Source organism: Apus apus, chromosome 3, assembly GCF_020740795.1.
Source record: "Apus apus isolate bApuApu2 chromosome 3, bApuApu2.pri.cur, whole genome shotgun sequence".
In the NCBI taxonomy this organism is placed as follows: domain Eukaryota; kingdom Metazoa; phylum Chordata; class Aves; order Apodiformes; family Apodidae; genus Apus; species Apus apus.
In genome coordinates, this window is record NC_067284.1 from 57063865 (window position 1) to 57086075 (window position 22211).

Below are 22211 nucleotides of genomic sequence, written 5' to 3' on the forward strand. Positions count from 1 at the left end.
CCATAAAGGTTAGCATGGCTGTGATGATACATCACTGCACTAGCCCAGCAACAACATGTAGCACTCATTTACTAGGGAAAAGATGTCTTACTAGATTAAGAATAAAACAATAAAACCACTTAGATATGAACACACATGTGTCTCCCCACTGCCAGATGAAGGCACCTGCTAGGGCCCTAGTTTCCATAATCACAATATCCAGTAAACAAATAACTATCCAATAAACAAAAAACTATCCAATAAACAAATAACTACCTGCATAACAGAGCAGCAAGGGGAATAAAAATAGGCATAAGCCTATATTCTTGAGATATCACTGTTTTTAAAAGCTACATTCCAACTCAGATGTTTGAACAGTTACTTTCTGATAAGGCAGGCAGTCTCATTTGGAGAACATACTGATACTATGCGTTCAACCCTTCCTCTTTTCAAATACCAGGGATTTCTAAAAACAGCAGGGATGGAATAAAGAGAAGTTAGGCAGCTGGATAAGGAATTAATTAACCACAATGACAGTTAATATTTTCTTTCCAGTTATTCTGAATCATTTCATGTCAGGTCAAAATATTCCTCCAGGCACTTGGACACTGGCCGTTAAACCCCAGCTGAACTGTTTTTCACTTAGTACAAAATCACTCAACAACAAAAAGATCTATTTACCACAGCTGCACTTCACTACAAAAAACAGAGAGCAACTATGTATGCCTTGAGGCAGACATTATAAGTACGCCATGCCCAGTTCAGCATCAAGAGGGGTTATTTACCTTGAAGTTCCACTGCGCTGAGCAAAGCAAGCCCAAACTCACTGCACCGAGTCTCTACACAGCAAGAAGCCTTGAAGGTTTACTCCATTTCTGGGCTTGAAAACGCAGAACCAACCAAAATAATGTCACTCTGCTGGGTGGGGTAATGCTTTCTTGATGCAAACAACAGGAGCAGGAGTAAGGCCTTAGCTATCCTTAACCTTCAAAGATGAGGACATGTCTCCCAAAGCCTTTGTTGGCTTCCCAAGGAAAAATTTAATTCTTCTCCAAAATGATTCATCTACACTACTCCCAAAGCCACCTTCTCTTTGCTTTCAAATTCCAGGATAAACCTTTGCTTTGATGAGAAGCAAAATAAAGCAGTGGACAGGAAGATAGTGCATTAAAGCCCTCTCTTTCTGCTGCATGCCACTGTGTCCTTCTGCCTAGATCATGCTGTTTATGTCACACAGTAATTTGAAGCCCTGAGTCCCTCTGCTATGCTGGTACAGCATCTGAAGACACAAGCAAGGAGTTCAGTGCTTAGACACCACAATACCACAAAAATAATTTGGAGTTCACTGGACTGAAGTCAGCTAGCACTAGGTGAGGACCTGTCCTGTATCATCTTTCTTGAACATCAGGTCTTTCCTGGAGAAGCAAACTCTGGATTTGGGGAGCTGTCAAATGGCTATTAATTGAACTTCTAGTACAACAGATGGCTTGCAAAACCAGCACAAGCAAGGTTATTGTTCAAGACACACAACATAGTTGAATACATCGAGTGAGATTTGAATCAAGGCCCAGAATCAGGAGAGGGAGATTGAAAACATGCCTGAATACCTTGCATTTAATTGCATTCTTATTATTTATTTCTCTCTTCCCTCAGCATATTTCCTTTCAATCATAGGGGGAAAGCCCCTTCAGGAGATCATTGCTAATGAAGAAAAAGGCATATTCCTTGTACTTCTGATTGATTAACATTAATGACTCATTGTATGCCACACAGTAATCCACTCTCCCACATAATTAACAATGTCCCTTTTAATAATGCGAGGAATGCAGGCTCTCTTCCCCCCACCGCAAAGGATTTTGGCTGTAAAAGGGTCCAATATTTCAAGGTCACCCCTGACGGCTCAGTTTTGGGCATAAACCACCCCTTTTGCTCATACAAACGTGCACAAGGAAAAGGGGTGGTTCTAACTTAGATCAAAACCAGGACATCCTCTCCCCACTGCCAGATGAAGGCACCTGCTAGGGTCCTAGCTTCCAAAATCACAAGAGAATCTAAAACAGTCTCACCTTTCCTATTGTGAAGACTATTTTTCAGGCTGCTTTAGGAAAGACAAAGAAGGTTGGAGACCTCTTACCATGATAAGGATTATAGCAGGAAAGATGCAGAGAACATCTACCTAGTACCTTAGTTTCCTGAAACCCAGGGGCTCTAGCATCCGCTTTTACAAGTCCATTAAGAGACAATTTAGACTGCTTAGAAACCCACACCTGCTTTATCATTAGCAACACTGGGGGCGTTCTAAGGGAATTTCCATAGCTAACATGGGAGAAGGAACATTATGTCAAGGGCAGGTGGAAAAATACAAGTGATCAGTGAAGTAAACCAAGGGGTTGCCATTAAGACAGTCTATGTAATTGGGCATCCCCTAGCAGGGGGTATGAGGAAGAGCGAGCACAGAGAGTTCTCATTGTGAGAGGAGTGGTAGCAGGGGAAGCACAGCCCTTTGCGTGAGGCAGAAGTTGGGGTTTGCACGGAATCCACAGAGCAGAGGAGGCTGAGAGAGCAGCCATGAGAAAAAGGAAACGTGAGGGACCTCTAAGCTTCTACTGTTCCTCTCCTGGCAATCAGGCAGGGTCTGGAGATGTATCCAGCTCTGATCCCTTGCTCTTCTCCCTTTCCTGCCTGGGCCTAATCAGCTCAGTCACAACATGTGACTCATTGCTGGGGTGAGATGAGTTGAAGCCTGTGGCAAGTGGGGGCAATCTCACTGAAGTCCTCTCTGACCCTGACTCCACATGAAAGCCACTTTCTCCAAAACTCTCTCTCCCATGCTCACCAAGAGAATAACAGCCTAACCAGTCCCCACAAAAAGCCATCCACTTTTGTGACGCCTGTGCTGTTGGGACTTCAGTGGTAAAAGCATCCTGCCACTCTGGGAGTCATTCAGTCACCAAACAGTTAAGATTATAGACTCTGGAAAGACCAAAAAACAAACAAGCAGAAGCAAACCAACAGTTGGTCTCAAGATCAGAGAACAGTCCCTGGCCATGTGGGGATCTGGGGGCATGCCCCATAAGATAACAGTGGTCAGCTAACTCTCAACTTCCTGAGACAATCCTCAGCTCAGAGATCTCCCAGTATAAGAGAATGGAGAGAACAGGAAGAAAAAAGTGAGATGATTTACCTAGGTAGGGCTCTTAGGCAGCCATTAGCAGGGTTGAGACCTGGGACCTGACTGCTGAATCCCAGCCTCATGTATTTTTTTCCTCTTGGGCATACCATCTTGATAAACAAGTAGCACTTGTTTCTGCAGTTGCTGCTCCTAGACTGGAGACATCTCTTCTCATGTGTTTTTTAGAAGAACCTCACTGCTTTTTCATTGACATCCACACTGCCAGCCATACACAATTAAACAAAAGAAATAAAAGGCTTTAGCTGTAATTAGAGTTTTGTCTATTTTGTCAAAAAGTGATCCTGTGAAGACTGACACAGCTGAAGCCCTGCCCTGGTCACCAACCACACCAGTTCTCTCAGTGGGAGTTTTAAAAAGGAAAAAATAATTGCAGCTGTATTAATACATTGAGTGCTCAGAGGCAAGCAATGCCAGTGATTATTCAGCCAAATGACATCAAAAAGCACAGCACTGACAGTGATAACTTCCAAGAGGGCATAAAGTTATTCTGAAGAGTTACCCTGCAAATGATAACAAGGCCCTTCAAGAACATTGTCCAAATCTAACCACAGGTTCTTATGAGAGTCTGCAAAACCTGCCAAGCCACTGAAATAAATTAGTACCTACCACAACCTCTGTGCTTCATATGTAGGAGTACTGCACTTTCAGTAGACAGAAAGGGGGCACAGGTGTGTACAGAACCACACATTTCATCCCCTTTACTCGTACACCTACTCAACACAAGCTGCCAAGTGCCTCCTTAAATAAGCTTTTATCATACATTTGCCATACAGACTTTGCCAAAGGCAGAGGCCTTGCCTGGAATTTCCCCAGACACTGACAGGTCACACCTAGACAGTGTCTGAGACAAAACTGAGGAAGGAAGCAGAGGCAATTCTTCTTCATCTGGGGAGTATCTCCTTGACTCTTCTGGATGTTTCAGAGATATACCTCAAAAAATACATGTGCACTGGGGGCTATCAAGAGCTATAAAAGTTAGGGAGCCATCTGCTCTTTCCAAGCTTCCTTCCCATCTGGCCTGACACATCTCCTGACCCAAAGTTCAGTACTGTTACTGCATTGCTTCTTGACTCCATCCATTTCAGCCATCGAGTTCACAGATGTCCCAGCATGCATACAAAAGTAGATTCCTTTCCTTCCAAGCCTACACTTTCTATACATGACCGCAAAGAGATTTATTGGAAGTAAGGCATGGAAATAGATTTCTAACACTTACGTTCCCCTCACTTTTTTCTTTTCTGCTGCAAATCAAACTATCTGCCTGTTTTTCTCAGGCTCATCAGACTTCAGAAGATGCAGAACAATCTTCATATCCACCGATGCATACCGAAGGACAACAGTAATACCCTGGAATGCAAAAATCATTGCAGTATATCTCAATTAGCAGAGGACAGAATGTCCTGGATTCACCTTCCCTCTACTACTTTCTGCCTCTGCCCAGTTTCACAAGGGCTGTGCACCAACTCTGTACCAGGTCACATACAGTCTCCGGGTCTGTGTGTACCAAAAAATGCAGTTTTCCAGATCATCAGCCTCCTGATATTGCAGTGTCATAGTTACTCCCCACCTGCTGTCTCTAGGACAAAGTTAGCACCCAACTCCAAAAGCCTGGAGCTTCCCAGAGCACATCAATAAGTAAGCCTACCAGCTAGAACTCATTGATTAGGCCCAGGGCACACATGGGCTACCTCTAAGCTTAATGAACTGAAGAGGTGCTTGTATGGATAGAATAGGGAGGTGCACAGGACAGGTGGAAGGAATGGTGGTGGAAATGTCATGAAGAAAATGGCAACATCTTAGCCATGTATGTACTTTGTAGGACAGGATGGCATCTCATGTCCCTAGGAAAGAAAGGGATCATAGAATCATGTAGGTTGGAAAAGACCTTTAAGATCATCAAGCCCAACCTTTAACCCTACTCTACCATGTCCACTCTAAACCATATCCCCACACACCACATCTATACGAGTTTTTAACACATCCGGGGATGGTGACTTAACCACCTCTCTGGACAGCCTGTTCCAATGCCTGACAACCCTTTCAGAGAAAAAAAAAATCCTGATGTCCAGCCTAAACCTCCCCTGGTATAGCTTTAGGTCGTTCCCGTTGTTGAAAGCTATGAGGTCTCCCCTTGGGATATAACCTTCCCTCCGTTTGCACAAAACAAAACTTGCAAAAACTATGTCTTACATAAACAATCCAGACAAGGAATGGGAACATAACTGTAAACTTTCCCAGTCTTATACTGGGAAAAATACATCATGACTTTTCACCTGAGCATCTTTGCAGTAAAGACACCCTGCCAAACCATTCAGTAACTCCGCAAAAATATTCCACAGCTCTTACTGCATTCCTAGGTCAGACAAACTTTCCCCCAACTCATTAGGACAGAGATATAGTTTCCCAAAGAACGATTGCTCACAAACCCAAAAATTCTAGGAATGCAGAGAGAGGAGGGCAGCACTATGAGGCAATCACTCAAGCAAGGGCTTGAAGCATAAACATGCATACAAATAAACGAGATGGATGCTCATGAGTTCATGTGTTTCAGCATGCAACGAAACAACAGATCCAGATTCCCTAAAAGCACTGCAGGAATAGATACATCTAGATTATCCTGTTCAGATGTGGAGCAGTTTGTCAGGAGAGAGGACAGACTCCAGGCCACTGGACAGACAAACAGCTATTACAAAGTTTTACTCAGGTTAACTCCGCATATATACAGGGAAAAGGACCAAATGGACACTCAGGGTCTCTTCCACCTCTGATATCTAGAAGTTGTATTTTATCTGTTCTGTCCTAGCCATATTCTAACAAGAAACTGATCATTTTAGTAGATCACTTAAACTCCAATGCTGAAACGTTTCTTACTATACCACACAACAGAGCTTTGCTCTATGTTGACACTCACAACTTTATTGGCAAAAATGTTTACAGGATCAGCCAATTTCCAGCAAATATTACAGAACATGACCAAAATGCAGATCTTCTGCATGGTCTTACAGAGCAAACCCAATCTAATAGAAAAATAAAACCAAACTCCTTACAGAGAACAAATATCCCACAGGAGATGTTTCTCAGATGACAGTATGCCAACCAACTGCTCCCAAACAAACCCAGCAACTAGGCACAGGCATTACTGGCAAGTATCAAAAAACTCTACTGAGAACATCACAGAAACCTTGCAACCACACCCCAGCTGGGCATGGAGATGGAAGAAGAAATAAGTACTGAAGGCATCAGAGCTGTGAGAAACCACTTCTCTCAGATCTACAACAACTCACAGATGTAGGCTCTGATGGTCAAACTACCACATCCTTCAGAGTTTGAGGAAAGGCTGAGAAAACCTGTAAAGAAAAATAAAAATGGGGATTTTTCACTTGTTTTGCCACTGCATTTTGCTCCAGCAGGCATGCAAAGTTCCACTGGCCTTGTTCTAAGGTCATGCTTTCTGCAAAATCCTCACTTAGGAATTTTAAGTAGCAGTTCAGAACTGATTGTTTTGAGTGGGTAACCAGTTTCTCTGGAGACCAGTAGTGCCACAGTATCTTCACAGACCTAGCCATACCACCTCTAACTTTCTATGTCCCTCTCTGCCTGCTTAAGTGCTTCTAATCACTATATGCCATCCAACAGCTTCCTCTGAAATGTGTGTACACAGCACTTATTAAAGACTGGCAAACACAGATAAGTCAGTCCATGCTATGAGGCATGACTTGATGTGTGGCTCAAAGGAATGCCTCTCCCCACTTCTCTTTCCTCCCAGCTATGCCACTCTTGCTTTTCTTTACTCCCCTAAATGTAGACACATGGGAAACAATCTGCCTTCCACAATCTAGAAGAGAAACCATACCCTTTCCAAAACAGTCCAGTACAGCTTTAGAGCAGGATGACAGCCTCTGGAAAAGAGCTGCTAGCTATAATGGCTCCAAAGAAACTATTTCATCTGCAGCTGGGCTATGCAGAGATACACTAACTTCACACCATCATGTCTTCCTTCCTTCCTTCCTTCCTTCCTTCCTTCCTTCCTTCCTTCCTTCCTTCCTTCCTTCCTTCCTTCCTTCCTTCCTTCCTTCCTTCCTTCCTTCCTTCCTTCCTTCCTTCCTTCCTTCCTTCCTTCCTTCCTTCCATCCATCCATCCATCCATCCATCCATCCATCCACAGCTGCCATGCATACCTCAGGATCCTCTTCAGATGGGCTGTCAGCCTTGGACAGGGCTATATGCTGGTTCCTCACCTTCCCTGGACCAGGACTTCCCCAACACACACTCCTGCCATGAGCTTCCCATGTAGGTCATACTCATCCCACTGCTGTTCCTTGGAAATCCAATAACCAGTGCCTTGCAGATCCTTTATTTTTATTCTGCAAATAAGGAATACAGTTAATGACATAAAACCTGGAGTCAGTCAGGTCAGAAAGGGAAGTCTTCTGCAAGACAAAGGGCAGGAGTAAGGCCTGGGATATAACTGGATTTCTGTTCTCATTGCTGGCTGCTATCTTGAGCTTCATCATGCTGGAAGGACTAAGCTCAGGCTAGCTGATATAGATGGGACTGTGCCCAATCCAGCCAGCTCCTAAAAAGCAAGATTTTAGGGCCTGCAGAAAATGTATTCATACCTCCATCTTCCAACTTTCAGAAAGCACCAATCTGGACCAAGCTTGAATTTATCTGCTAGCTCCAGGAGTGGAGAACAACCTGCTCTGCAGACTGCAGGATGGATGAAGATACACAATCATCATTCCCAGGTCACACAAGTAGGGGATAGGAGAGAGAAGGATGTTCTTGTTTGTCATCCTCCAACTTCTCTCACACCACCCAACAACTTCACCAGTTCTCTGGCCACAAAATTTGCCATTACAGATCTCCAGGGCCAGTTCTGCCAGTCAAACCATGACAGCCAGAAGAACTGAAATTCCCTCTCCATTAATTAGTGTAGTGTGCATGTCTTTCACTAAAATTTCATTCATCTCCTTTGGAAAAATAAAACAAGCCAACACCTTCTCCAGTCTCAAGAAGATGAGCTTAAATGTGACTTTGAGTGGCTGCACTGAGCCACTGAGCAATGTCACATGCTCAACCAATAAAGGCAATATCCAGGTGCAACAACAACCACCACCCAAGGTGGAATTTTCCAGCACCAGCTCAAAACTTCCAGAAAGCTGGAAAGCAAGTAACAGGATGAAGAAGCCAAAATGAGGAAAAGAGGAAAACACCAAATCCAAGGTCAACATCAAAACTAAACCAACTGGAAATCTCTAGACAGAAACACTACAGTCAAGAGGAAAAGGAGCATGAACCAAAAGAGATTGTCACTGTTTAACACTGGGCTGGCTGTTAAACAGACAATAGATGCCTCTGTTAACTCTCTTCCCTTCCCAGAATGGAAAGGGAAAAAAAGGGAGAGAGACATATGGGTTGGAAAAAAAATTAAAGCTGCTTTAATGAAACAATAACAATGAAAAGGCATAATAACAAAAATAATTAAATATATATTAAAAAAATATAAAACCAATACTGAGCTCTCCCGATGAGGATCCCATCACCACCAATGCTGCACGGCAGGCACTGGGAAAGTCTCAGGCTGTGGCAGACAGGAACTGGATTCAGGAATGCACAAAGGCAGAAAAATGGACAGAGCCCTCCTCAGTCGCTGGCCATGAAAGAAGAGTTTGGCCCTTCTGATCCCTCAGCTTTATACTGAGCATGACGTGATTGGGGTGGAATACTTTGTTGGGCGGTTTGGGGTCACCTGCCCTGTCCACTCCTCCCCATAGGTGCAACCCTATTATGGCCTTTCCTTTTTGCCACTCCAACGTGGCACATAAGAAATTTAACAGTGACCTTGGTTTCTATAGGAACAAGTACAAGCAAGAGCCTTTCTGCATAATGTTTGTAAGAGTAATATTAATGAGTAGTTAATAGTAATTGTAATATTGCCTTAGTAATAACTATAAACACCAAGTGTTATAAATTCTAGGAGCATACACTGTCTGAAAAATATGCTGTTAATTTCAGGAAGTGCAGCCACTTAGAAGAGACTTAACTGAAGAGTAAAACTGCTGAATGGAAAATTGGTTCTGTCCTGGCTCAAACCAGGACAGAGAATCAGGATGAAATTCTCAACTTGGAACAAAACAAAATGGGGCCTTGCGCAACATGATCTAGTGGGAGGTGTCCCTGCCCTTGCAGGAGGGTTGGAACTAGATGGTCTTTAAGGTCCCTTCCAACCCTAGCCATTCTATGACTCTATGAAAATTAGTTGAGAAATAAAAAGGAGACAAACTGAGACTCAAGAAATGCTCAAGAAAGTTTTGAGAAAGAGGTGTTCTCATGAGAGAAATACTTTACAAGTGCTTCATTTTGAAGTAACATTTACTTTTCATAAAAGTCAGCATTGCCTGGCCAAAAAGATACTAAACTCTGATTCCAATATCATATGTGTCCTCATGCCAGCAGTCAGGTCCCTGAAGTCAGATATTGATACATTTCCAAACTGCAGAATTTCTAAGCCAATCCAAGGCTGCTTATTTGCCATTTGGATGTTAAAGCTATGAACCGAGTTTTCCATTGTGCTTGGTTTTGATTTCAACATCGTATCTGGAACACCCAGCTCATGTTTTCACGTTTTTCTAAGCACCCACGAGGGCTAGAAACTTAGGTTTTTAAATGAGGTTTAGGTTTTTAAAATGAGAAAATGGAGATTCTTACGCAATATCTTCCTTCCAGAAGCTGGGATTTTAAGAAAAAAAAAAATATATACAACATCCTGAGACTGCTGACAAAACTGTAATTCTTGGTAACCACTGCAATATGCCACTAAAAAAGCTGTCCATTGACCCTCCATACATAATTATCTTATTTGTACAATTCAGCCTCTCTTCCAAAGAGTTTACTGCAGTGTTTACTGAACCAGTGTACTAAAAAGAACTATTTGTAACTTCTGAGAATTTCCATTAAAGCATGACAGGGATGGCTCAACAAGAAAATATCATTGATGCTATACCTGTCACAGACAAATAAACAACATCTGTGCTTGAATGTGATCAAGACATTGTTTTATGGAGAGGCAGTACTCCTAGGAACATCATAAATCCACATGGTGCCCGTGAGTGCCAGATTGTATGTTCATATCTCAAAGTAAAGTCAAACAAGTGAAAATCACAAGTAGACACAGAGCCCCTTAAGGATTTCATCATCAGCTTAGAAGACTCCTGTGCTGCATTTGTTTTGGCACATAAATGAAATATCTAAGCCTCCTGAAAATGCAAGTGTTGAAGCATGTAAATAAATGATGAAGCAAGTTCTCCCACTCTAGAAGAGCCCTGGCTCTTTTTTACCTGTGGATATTCACACACAGGTGCATGCTAGCATATGCTGATCTTCCAATATGGATGCCCCCAAACTCACACTAACTTTTGAAACATTTTCTCTGATCTGCACCAGGTTTACCACTGCAGGTGGCTCTTCTGAAGCAACCTTATAGGTCAGACAGCCTTCCAGGATACATATCTCCATCCATGGTTTTGGTGCTTTGATGTCGATGTGTTGCAGCTCTGATACAACAGCTGGATTCCTCCAAGCCAAGAAGCTGTTCTGATGATCACTGAAGATACACATGATTTAGATATAAGTTTGTAGTGACAATCTGCATAGCAAAAATGCTGCAGTCAAAATGCAACCTATTTCAGCTAAAAGTGGAACTCACTTTGCAGCTGCTGTAGCATTGGAGCCAATTTTCATTCATGCTAAAGATCCTTCACACTGCTCAGGAGAAAGACAGGACACTTCATATGGCACCAGCATTAATTCACACCCATTTAAAATCTCTGCATGCTAGAGTTAGAGAGAGGCTCTGTGCCCAAAGCAGGAAGCTCAGCAGGAGAGAGTGCTTTACAGATGAGCCCTCAGTCTTCGAGCCAGCTGTACAGTTCTGCTGGTTGCCTCTCAGCAAGACAGAGCTCAATGCCTATGTCAGAGAGCACAGGCAGAGCTTCTGGCTTGCCTTGGCAATTCTTCCTACCCCAGCACTCCCAAGAATGAAACCAATTCCCAGGGGGCCTCTTGCAAACTACCTAGAGCTGCTGTAGTCTCTTGTTGCAAACAGGGACATAGATGACTGATCTGTACTTAGGACTGGTACAAGCTTCCGTTTCTTGCTTGGGTCAATCTTGTTTGATGGAATGCTACTGCCCAGTGCAGCCAAAGAAGACATGACAGAGAAGGTGCAGAACAGGCTTGTATAAAGTTTCAGGTCTGCTAATTCCAGCCAGTGTCAGAAGGAAGCCATGCTGGGGGGGAGGGGGAAATAAAAGGAAAAGCGCCAGAGATATGTCCTAAACTTCCTGGGGTAAAATTATGTGGTAGCTACCTTGATTTTGAAGGACTTCCTTCTTCTCTTTCCCAGCACTATTTGACTCAGTTTCCAACAGACACTGCACACAATCTTTGTGGACCCATCATGGCAAATATCCCACGCTTAAGAAGAGGGGACTTGCCAGGCAGGTCTCTGGAGGTGTGTTTCCACTCTCCTCTCTGTGCTGCAGAAACTTCTGCTGAAGAGATCCTTTGCTCTGAGAGGCCAGCTGAGAACATGGATGGAAGTCACACCATTCTTGAGGCTGCTTTTAAGAACCCTCAAGAAAGGACATACATTTCTTTCCCAAGTAACCTAGACCACTGGTTTGCTATCCTTACCCTTGGAAACATCCGAACACTGATGTCCCTTGCTATGATCTAAGACTGAAGCACCTTGTCTTCAGCTAGAATGAACACGAAGAACACACTACTCTTCCACAGCTGACCTCCCACAACACTGTGCTGTGGCACAGTGTGCTGCTCAAGAAAACAGGATGCCTGATGATTCTGCACCATTTTCTCAAAGAGAGAGCTTGGCCTTGAACAGGATTGCGTCTTGGCCACAGCTACAACCAAGCATGGTCCTCATCCTCTCCAGAGAACAAGGCAAGAAGAGGAAGGAGCTGGTCTTTGGGGCACAGTTGCATGGCTAACACACACTAGTCAAAAGCTTTAGAGGTAAGGGCTTTTTAAAATATCAGGCTACTGCTGCTTTTTTGAGGTGTGGACTTCAGGTACTGCTAGCTGATAGGTCCTTTGTTGATGTGGCTCTAAAGCAGGATAAGAGAGACTAGATCTGATGAGATGTGACAACCGCTTTGACCTTTAGTGCCTTATGCTCCCCAACTGTCAGTTCTTTTAGGATTTCAATCAGGTGCAGAGCACCACAGAAAAAGGATGTCTACACAAAAATGGAAGAGACTGAGCAAATTGAGAGCAGTTGCAAGCAAGGGGCCTGTCAATCTCTGTTGAAGCCAGGAGCTGCAACTACTTGCTTGAAGATTCATCTCTGCCAAGATGCCAAGGGGGTGGCCACAAAGAGAAGAACTGTTATTTGACTGACATCTCACAGGCTCCAGATGAGCCAGGGCTTCCTCAGGCTTTCAGCACAGGTAAGGGGTGGAGAGGAGAGGCACAGAAGAAAGGCAAGACACCACAGAGTCCCCCAAAATGGGGAGTGCAGTCATTTTTCCAACGAGTTCAGACCGTTCATCCAGGATTAATTTTTCAGTTATCACTTTCACATATTCAGTGAACTAAACCAATTACTCACCTTTTCCTCCAAGTGTGGAAGGCTTGTCTTCTCAGCAAAGCAGAAATGTGGGAGGATGGAATACATGTTTGTGAAAGTGCCAGGTAAGAGCAGGGAAAGGAACCAGGCATTGGAAGGGAAATGAGTGGATGGAAAATACCAGGATTACATTGTTTGAGGTAGTTAATGCTTCAACGCTGTAATTTAACAGGAAAAGTCATATCACTACTGATTACAAACTCAAATTAGTACAAAACTAAACCTATTGCATGTGCCAACACTGTTTCTAGAGCCTAAGTCACAGATGCAAGCAGAAGTGCCACATTCTTTTCTAGGAGTACTGACAGCAATGCTAGTGCTTCAGGCAGATCCCCTCAAGCCCTGCTATTCATCAGCAAAATTGTCCAATCCACCAGAGAGAGTAAAATTGTATTGCTGCCACCAGATTTCCACCTGCTCACTGTGTTTCCCCAGAGTAGCCAGCCTCAACATTCCCAGCCTCAACATTCCCCCTTTTATAAGAAGGCTCCAAGGAAGGGGCCAAACTCATCCAAGGACTAAAATAATAGTATTTATTTTAAAAGGCAGAGCAAGCATCACTTTGGCTGGGTCTTACAACAAAAGCTGAGATGTGGTGGAGACTGAGGGACTTTTTTGTTATGTTGGCCATTATTTCCTCACCCTTGGACTACTGTGAAGGATGGGAGCTCTCTGGTGGCAAAATGTGAATTTGCAAATACAGACTTTCAGTGGCCTCACTGCTTTTCCCTGAAGGCATAAAAGCAAAACAGAGGACCAGTCCTGTGCTGCCCTCACCTAGAGCACCAAGAGCAGTCAGACCTGAGCAATGGACAGGATGCTTTTTAGTGTAGGACAGCCTGTTTCAGACCCTGGCACAACTCCTAGCTTGCAGCCTGCTCCTCACAACTCTGCAGCCCTTTCTGTACCCCAGGGCAGGCAAGCTGTGCCGTGACACGTGTTCACAGGCCAGGAGGTGCCTACATTGGGTTACATGACAAAAGCAATAGCATCCAGCCAGATGAGTATTTTCTAGGGACTGCTGTGGCTCCATTCCAAAGAAAATGGGACAACACTGCTCCAGGAATCCAAGACAAAGCGAGAGAACAGGAAAGCTGACAGGATGTCTCATGGGATGTCTCCCAGGGGAAGCCTTATCACTCTCTACAACTATTTGAAAGGAGGTTGCAGTGAGGTGGGTGTCAGTTTCTTCTCCACAGTAACAAGTGATGATAGAACAAGAGGAAATGGCCTCAAGTTGCACCAAAGGAGGTTTAGATCGGATATTAGGAAAAAATTCTTCACAAAAAGGCAGTTTAAGCACTGGAACAGGCTGCCCAGGGACATGGGTGACTCACCACCCCTTGAGATATTTAAAAGACATATAGATATGGTGCTTAGGGACATGCTTTAGTGGTGGTTTTGGCAGTGCTAGTTTAATGGTCAGACTTGATGATCTTAATGGTCTTTACCAACCACAACAATTCTATGATTCTATGAGAAGCCAACAGCAAAATGAAAGAGAACTGCATGAAATTGATCTGCTTGGAGAAAAAACAGCAGCTGTCTAATCTGACAGCTAAAGGAAAAAACACTTCAATCTTCACCACCTAAGTTTCAGAAGACCCCAAAACAGAAGCAAGACCCAGCCAAAAAAAACAGAATTTAGGTGAGAGAGAACTCAGACTGCCATGACCTTCACAAAACAACAGGCCTCCACTTTTCTCTCTCAGATTTTTGGCACTGCCTTCTTAGGGCACAGCTCAAGTGTGCCTTCAAACAGCTGAGGTTTCAGGGGCTCCAGAGGAGCCAAACCACCCCATCTCATACAGGCAGCTGACATACAAGGCTCATTCCTTAAGGTCCACATTGACAGCTGGTTCTCAGCTGTGCGCCACTGCTCCTCTCTGCTTGAAGATCAGCAGATCCACAATCTGGACACAGCTGGCACATCTGGTCCCTTCAAGGGACCTGGAAAAGAGAGACAAGAGTGACATGCCACCAAATCTTTCTGGCATGTGCTCTGAGCTGCAAGCCCCTGCATGCAGATGAATGATGCCCATGTAACCTTGGACAGCTGTTCCCACCTCATGGCCAGAACAGAAGCCTCATGTCCAGCTTCCCCCCCCACAAGGTGTAGTGAATACTAGGAGTCTTCAAGGGTTCAAACGGTGACGACTCAAAATCAGGAAGGATAAAATCCATTGAAGGTTCTTCAAAATAGAAGCACCATGTCAAGCCCAAGGTGTTCCTGCCTGCATATTGGAGGCTGGCAGACCATCTAGCTGATCTCCTGTTGCCAGCTCACTGGCTTTGTCTCATTCCCTAGGCATCTGCTATCAGAAAGAGGTTACTAGGCTAGACGGACCTCTGATCTGACCTAGGACAGCTTTAAGAGTAGCCGAGCTGTCACATCTCAGGCCTGAGCAGAGCCTTGGGCAATTTCCTCTGCAGCTCTGTAATGCTCCTTCCAGTCTGAGAAACTGTACCATGTTCCAGGAGCAACCTGGAGCTGGCCAAGTTTAAGCATCTTTGCAAGAGGTTGTCTCACGAGCTGGGGAGAAACAAGTGCATCAGGCAGGCAGGGAAAGCCACAGAGGGGCTTAGTGCTGCGGAAGAGAAAACAAAGGGAGGAAAAAGAAGAAAAAGCGTTGGAAAACACTGTTTTGTATTTGTCTGAGTCAGGATTGCTCTCCGACAAATTCCTTTCACGCCACCAGATGGTGCCCTGCCTTCAGTCACCAGCAGACAGCTGGCCTGGCAGGTGACAACAGCTCTCCCGCTCCACCTGCATGTGATGGGCACTGTCTTCAAAACTGCAGGGAGAGGGAAACACCAGCCTTGCTTTGCCCCCGAGCCCGGCCTCCTCAGCAGGACATCTCACGGCTGCAAGGCCACATCCACCCTGAACTGAGGTGAGGCTGACTTGTAATCCAGGACCAAGAGACGCAGGAACCAGGAAAGAAGGGTAAATAAACGGCCTGCCCAGAGGCAAGACCCCTGGAGCTGGAAAGAAAGGGTGGTCAGAAGGACATTTTTGATCACTGCAAAAGCAAAGCATCAAATGCTGGGTGAAAGGCTTCTGTAATGAAGGATCTGATGGGGGAAGCACTGTCCAGGAGTTGTGTTCTGGTTACATTAAGTGTTTAAAACCAGCAGAAGTGTCAGAGCCCTAGGGAAGGATTGCAGGGTGGCCTGCATAAGGGAGAAGTAGCTCTGTCAGGCCAGATTTAGCCTATACACCATCAACTGGCAACCCGTGCTTCCTGGCCTGCTTCAGAAATGTAGCTGCAGTCATGCTCCTGGCCAGTGACCATGTATGGCTTCTTGGGTGACCACTAAGCAAGAGATCTGATCTGTGTTACTCTGGCAATGCAGTGGCTCAGAACCATTGTCTGCTGAAGACTGGAAACACATGGGGTCACCAAGCCAGTACATCCCACCAGATCAGCTAGCCCTTCTTCAGGAAGTGCCAGAGCACAGCCAACACACCAAGCACAGGATACCATCACAGATCCAGGCACAGAACAGATCTAAAGAGGGTGGTGAGAAAGGGCTGCTCTACCCACAAACCCTGTTTGTCAGCGGAGACTTCCCCACAGCCACTTCCTTGGACAATACCAACTGCAATAGGAATATATAGCTCACTGTGGCCCAGCTATCAGCCCAGATGGCTACTAGGGCTATAGTTATCATGCCACTCTTGACCCCATTCTTGATCTACACATGAAGCCCACATCCTGCAGATCAACAGCACCCACAGCACAGACAGGAGAGAGGTCAGATGTTCCCATCCATGGCTGTGTGCTGGCTGCCTGCACACTTGCAAGAAACACAGTGAGACCCTCCCCTTTTCCCCTTTGTCTTCTGCAATATCATCCTACTCCTCCACCTCACCCCACACGGTCCAAGTGACAGAAGCAGTAGGAGTGCTGTCTGTCTACGTGTGAGGCAGGTTCACCAGGAAAGCAACACCATTTTTTAAGCTACCTGATAGATTGGGAGGCAAAAAGATAGCGAGTGCACCCTGGTGTGCTTGCTCTCCATAGCAGCCACCCATAGTGCAGCTGGCACAGCCTGCTCTCATAGCTTTTAGATCCATCCAGTCCCAGGCTGTGGCAGAAGGTTTGTCCTGGTGCCTGCCCCAGTTGTGCTCCACAGGCACTGGCAGTGCTGTGGCTTCTCACCAGTGTCACAGTGTCCAGGGCTGTGCTTTGGAAACAAGTGCTTACCTCTCCATTCCTGCCTCTGCAACTCAGTCCTTCAGGTGATGTCAGTTACTAATTGAAATAAGTAAAATTTGGGGGGGGGGGAAATCACATCTGGGGAAAAAATAACATAAAATAGAACATAAGTGACAGACAGAATAAAAACCAGGCCTAGATAACAGTGAAATAGTGGGAACTGGACAAAAAAAGATTCCAATTAGAGGAAAACACTCCCCAAGTAGTCAACAGCCTGGCCTTGAGACAGGCCTGCAGGACACCTGCCAGACAGATGGAAGGGATGGAAAGGAGCACTCCCCACAGCTTATCTGGGTTACAGCCTTGAGCACTGGGTAGAAAAACACTGAGTACAAGAATCACCAAATTAATATATTAATATATAAAATAAATTCTATATTTTAGCATACTAAAATTCACACCTACAGGCTAGAAGGACCCCTACCAACTAGCCCCTTTCTCTTTGAGCAGGCTCAGTGAAATTCTTGAGTATTGTCACTTGAAATGGAAGTGAGGAATTAGTTGACCAATCATGTGTGCCAGTGACAGAATAATGGTAGAGATAAAGCCCTTTCTCACATTTTTGGGTATAAAAGTGGCACCTGTATTTTGGGAAGCTGAGCTTGCTTTGTGGAATACCACCCTGCTGCCTTTTCTACATAGAACTGAATATTAAAGCAAATAACACTGTGCTTCTTGTACACCAGATAATAAACCCCACTTTCAGGACAACACAGTGACCCAAAATTCTCAGAGCACACTCCTCATGCAGCACCACACTCCCAGAAATCACATTCAGCGCTACTCCATTACCTTTGCACAGCTTTGAAGGGGCTTTCACTATCCTCTAGCAAATCCTTCCCAGCTATCAGGCTGCTGTTGACGAACACCATCATGCTGACTAATATGGTCTCATTGCTTCCTTTTTCATTACCCCATGCATTTCTTATCTTATGGTTAGAGAGTAAGCAGATTAGGGTGGGGATTTTCCAGTCTATGCCTGTACAGCACCTTGCACAATCGGTGATACATGTGGTAGGGATAATTCACATGCTGTCTAATCTTACTGCCAGAAGCCCTCCTTGTAACAAACTCAGTTTTAACCAGCCCAGTAACAAGAGCCAAGTTCCCCCCATTCCTGAGAGCTAAACCTAGACACTTCAACAAGTGGTCACAGTCCAAACAAACACTAACAGGCCTGCAGTTCCCAAGCCAGAAGAGCCATCCTGCAGAAGCAAGTCACTGCCAAGAGGTTTCTTCATTACTCTGATGCAGCCAACCCTATTATATATAAAAAAAAACAACCTACTACAACAACCTTGTCTGGGTTGTGGTGTGAGAGAAGTGTAGGTTATTTAATCAGGAAATAAAACATTATTAGTGGCATTGCAGATAAATCTCAGCAGGAACCACCTCCACACCCAGAACAAGGCCCACACAAGCCACAAGTGCTTATTCTCTAAGAAATTCATGAAGCCATGCCACATTTGATGTAGTAGCATTATCATCTTACATGCGCAGAGAAGAGATGGCCTAAGGGTTAGGGTGTTACCCTGTAAAGGCAGTGAAGGCTTCATCAGACTTACCACAGATTTCCTGCCTGAGACTGGGAGAGTCATGTAACCTCTCGGCTCAGCCCTTCCCCTCTATAAAAGGAGTTGCACACAGAGGCTTTCTCACAGCAAAAGCTCAGGAATGTAACCAGGCTAAATGCTGCAAAGCGTTCAGGTAACACAGAGATGCCACTTAGAGCTTTACCCACTGGTTAAGAAGAGTTAAGGCCTTGGTGGGCTCAACATGAGCCTCCCTTCTCAGACTGAGGGGCGTTCAAGATCAAATTCACAAGCACACAGGGAAACCAATACATCATTGTAAATTTTGCTCTTTGTCTGTTACGAGGATTTAAGCAAGAGTCAAGCAATGGCTAGTTCTTAAGCTGATTCTGGGGCAGGATGCATTTGTATCTCAGTATTTTGGACAGGCACTTCACAGGCAATGAAAGCAAAGGGGGAAAAAGAAAAAAAAAAAAAAAAACAAAAAAACAAGTCAGGTAGGAAAGCAGCTTGATGACATTCTTGCATATTTAAACTAACTGGGGGCAGTTTCATTCCTGAGCTGCCTTCTTGTGTTATTTCCTCCTTGTCCTTCTAGTGGTGAAAATGCCCCAGGGATAATGAAGCATTGGGCTACCTTCCCCAACACAGTCAATCCAGAATGGTTCTGATGAGGCTGATAAAATCAGCCGGGTTTTACAGCAAGCAAGCAGTGTCAGATTTTGCTCTGGTTGTTCACAGCCTGCAGAGTTTTAACTGCACAGAAATTAACAGGACTGGGACCTGCAGCAATTGTGGAAGCTAGGAGCAAATTAAAAATTAAAATAAAACAAAAGTAAAAATAAAATACGAGTTCTGGAGGTCATCCATAGCAATTTAGAACTGCCTTTTCATTACTGAAAAAAATAACATGAAAAAAAGCAACATCCAGCTCTGCTCTCCACTAAATCTCAAACGGCCTTAGAGAAAAGCCATGAACAATGTTAACGCTTCACAAATTGGAAACAAGATAAAGGGGAAAAAACAGTTGCTCGGTCTCACCCCGCAGGCTAGGGCAGGAGTTTGTACCACACTCCAGGCTTTTGATTCCTGCATGCTGCCTGCTGTGCCACACCGCCTCCTCAGAAAAGGAGCAGAGAGCATCACAGCAGTTCCTGGAAATCACCTTTATGTCCTCCAAAATTTCCCTTTCAATTTTTACTCCAGCGCATCTGCTAAGCAGAATGTTTCAGCAATGCACAGCAATGGGCTTCTCATGGCTTTGTTCCTGCCAGTGAAAGAACCATGACTGTAAGGTTTACAGAGACTTTCTGTTCCTGACTAAAATTATCTTTGCTGAGACTTGTGATGCCAAGAGCACAGAGCCAATATTCCATAAGCACTGAGAAAAACCGACCACATTTCAGGCAAACTCAGCTAGGGTGGTTACAGTCGCATCCATCAAGACCACCACCACAACAAACCTTGCACAAGGGGACACTACCTCTTTCTTTGCTGCACACAACAGCACATAAAAGTCAGGGCCTGATCCTGCCATAAGGGTGGTCTGCAGTTGTGGGGTGGTTGTCCTGCCAAAGAGGAGTCTGCAATTCCTGCTCAAACTGCAAGACCGGGGACAAAGGTATGAAAAGACAGCAGGTGGATGCGAGCAGATGGAGAAAGCAGGGGCTAACAGGGAGACAACAATTAGCATAAAGAGCAGCAGCCTCAGCTCACCAGCTGCCTTGCCGATTGTCTGCCTCCCTGATTTCCAACAGCAAAGCAGCAATTTGCCAAAGAGCAGTCAGTAGCTAAAACTGTTCCCGAGAACCGAAAGTAGCAGGGCAAAAAAAAAAAACACCTTATTTCCATGGTACAAAAGAAATGCTTGCAGGGATGTCATGTAGGAGTTTGCCTAAGTAAGGCATGGAGCAGGCAGCTCAAAACAGCCACCAAATGCTTCAGAGTGAAAGGCTAAAAAAGGAAGGTTTTAGAGGAGGAAATGAGTCAGTAGCTTGAAGGACGGGAGGGGGAGTTCAAATAGCTGAGGCACATAAAATAGGCAAGTAGTCACCATCTCAAATGCTAGAAAGTCAGTGAGGTGTATGTATTGATCTTTGCTTTCTGTCAATGCAGGGTCTTACCCACAAAGGAGGGTCCTTGGGCAACTTTTTATATTGACTGTGTTGGGTTTTGAGGTGGTGCCTCACAGGGCAGATGCTTGTTGGCTGCAATTCACACCAGCACTTCAGACAGGAGGCAAAATTGTCACCACCACCTACAGGATTGCTGAAATTTCTTGGGCTCCCTCATGGCTGGGGGATACATTTTTATTTTTTTAGGCAGGTGGGAGGAGGAAGTTAATTGCTAATGCCATTTGTCCTAAGAGAGGGATTTACCTTTTTGAAATGGTTCATCCAAACATCCAACTTGAGCTTTCAGCCCAGCTTATTTATAGCACCAATGCAAAGAAATAAGGACAAAGCTTATTCAGTGTTGAAAAGCATCAAAGCTAGTAAAAAAACCCCTCCATCTCCACAATGCTGTAGCAATCAACAGCGTTCATTTCTTTCTTTATAACATTATTGTATTGCATGGAAACCCTGTGGGGCAAAGGGGTAAGTGTCACTCAGAGAAGCCTTTAACCTTGCTCACTCATACACCGCCACAGCAGCTGGCCCTTACAGGGCATGCACTAGCAGAGCAGTAAGCCATGAGAGGGTGGGTTAGTGTCAGTGTGGCAATAAGCCACAAGACACAACTTCCCCACTTCTGCCCCATGTCCCTGTCCTTTCAAAAGGGCAGGACTGATTAAAAGGGAGTTTGTAAAAAGCAGCAGAAAAAAAATCCTCCTGCTCTCCCCAAAATAGGGAGCTTCCCCTCAGTTCAGGCACCAAGATGACAGCTACGTAGCCACTCTAAGGAGCCTGCTGCAAGCCTTCTCTGAGGGGAACTGCAGTGCTGCAGATGGCTGCAGTGAGGCTTAAGGTCACACGTGAGGAGCAGGCTGTCAAGCTGGGGAGCAGCACAAGGCTGGAAAAACAGATTCCCTTTCCCCTACACTAGCAGCAGGACAGGGTTTACATACAGTAGGGGTTCCCAAACCATGACATATGTACTGCTCATCACTGGCAGGCAGCTCCTGGTGCAGAGCTGGAGCTCCCAGTGCCCATGCTGGTACAGCACACAGAGCCCATGGAGCGTGCCCCTTGCAAGGCCAGGCTGGTACCACCGTAAGCCACACACTCGTCAGCGCATCTGGGTGCATGGCTCCTGCCTCTAGCTTACCCAAAGCACCACAGCCACTGAGACTCTGCCTCACCAGGCAATTCTGTTTTCCCTTTTGGGCAATTAAACCTTTCAAAAAGTCATCATGGTTCTTGGTCAGTGTCCTTCCCAGAGCAAGCACCTCTTTCCTGTGAAGCAGACACAAGTGAGATTCCTCTGCTGGTGAAGGACCTGCTACTGTCCTTGCTGAGATGCCTTTAACTAGTTACATACCTTCTCAGCCCAGTGCAGTGTTTCCAAAAACATGACTCTTGAAACAGACTGAGCCAACAGGCCAGTTCCAACTCATTTTCCCTTATAAGTATACAATATGAAACAGCCCTGTTCTCATGACCTTACATCATCCCCTCCTCCCCAGGATGTCTTGC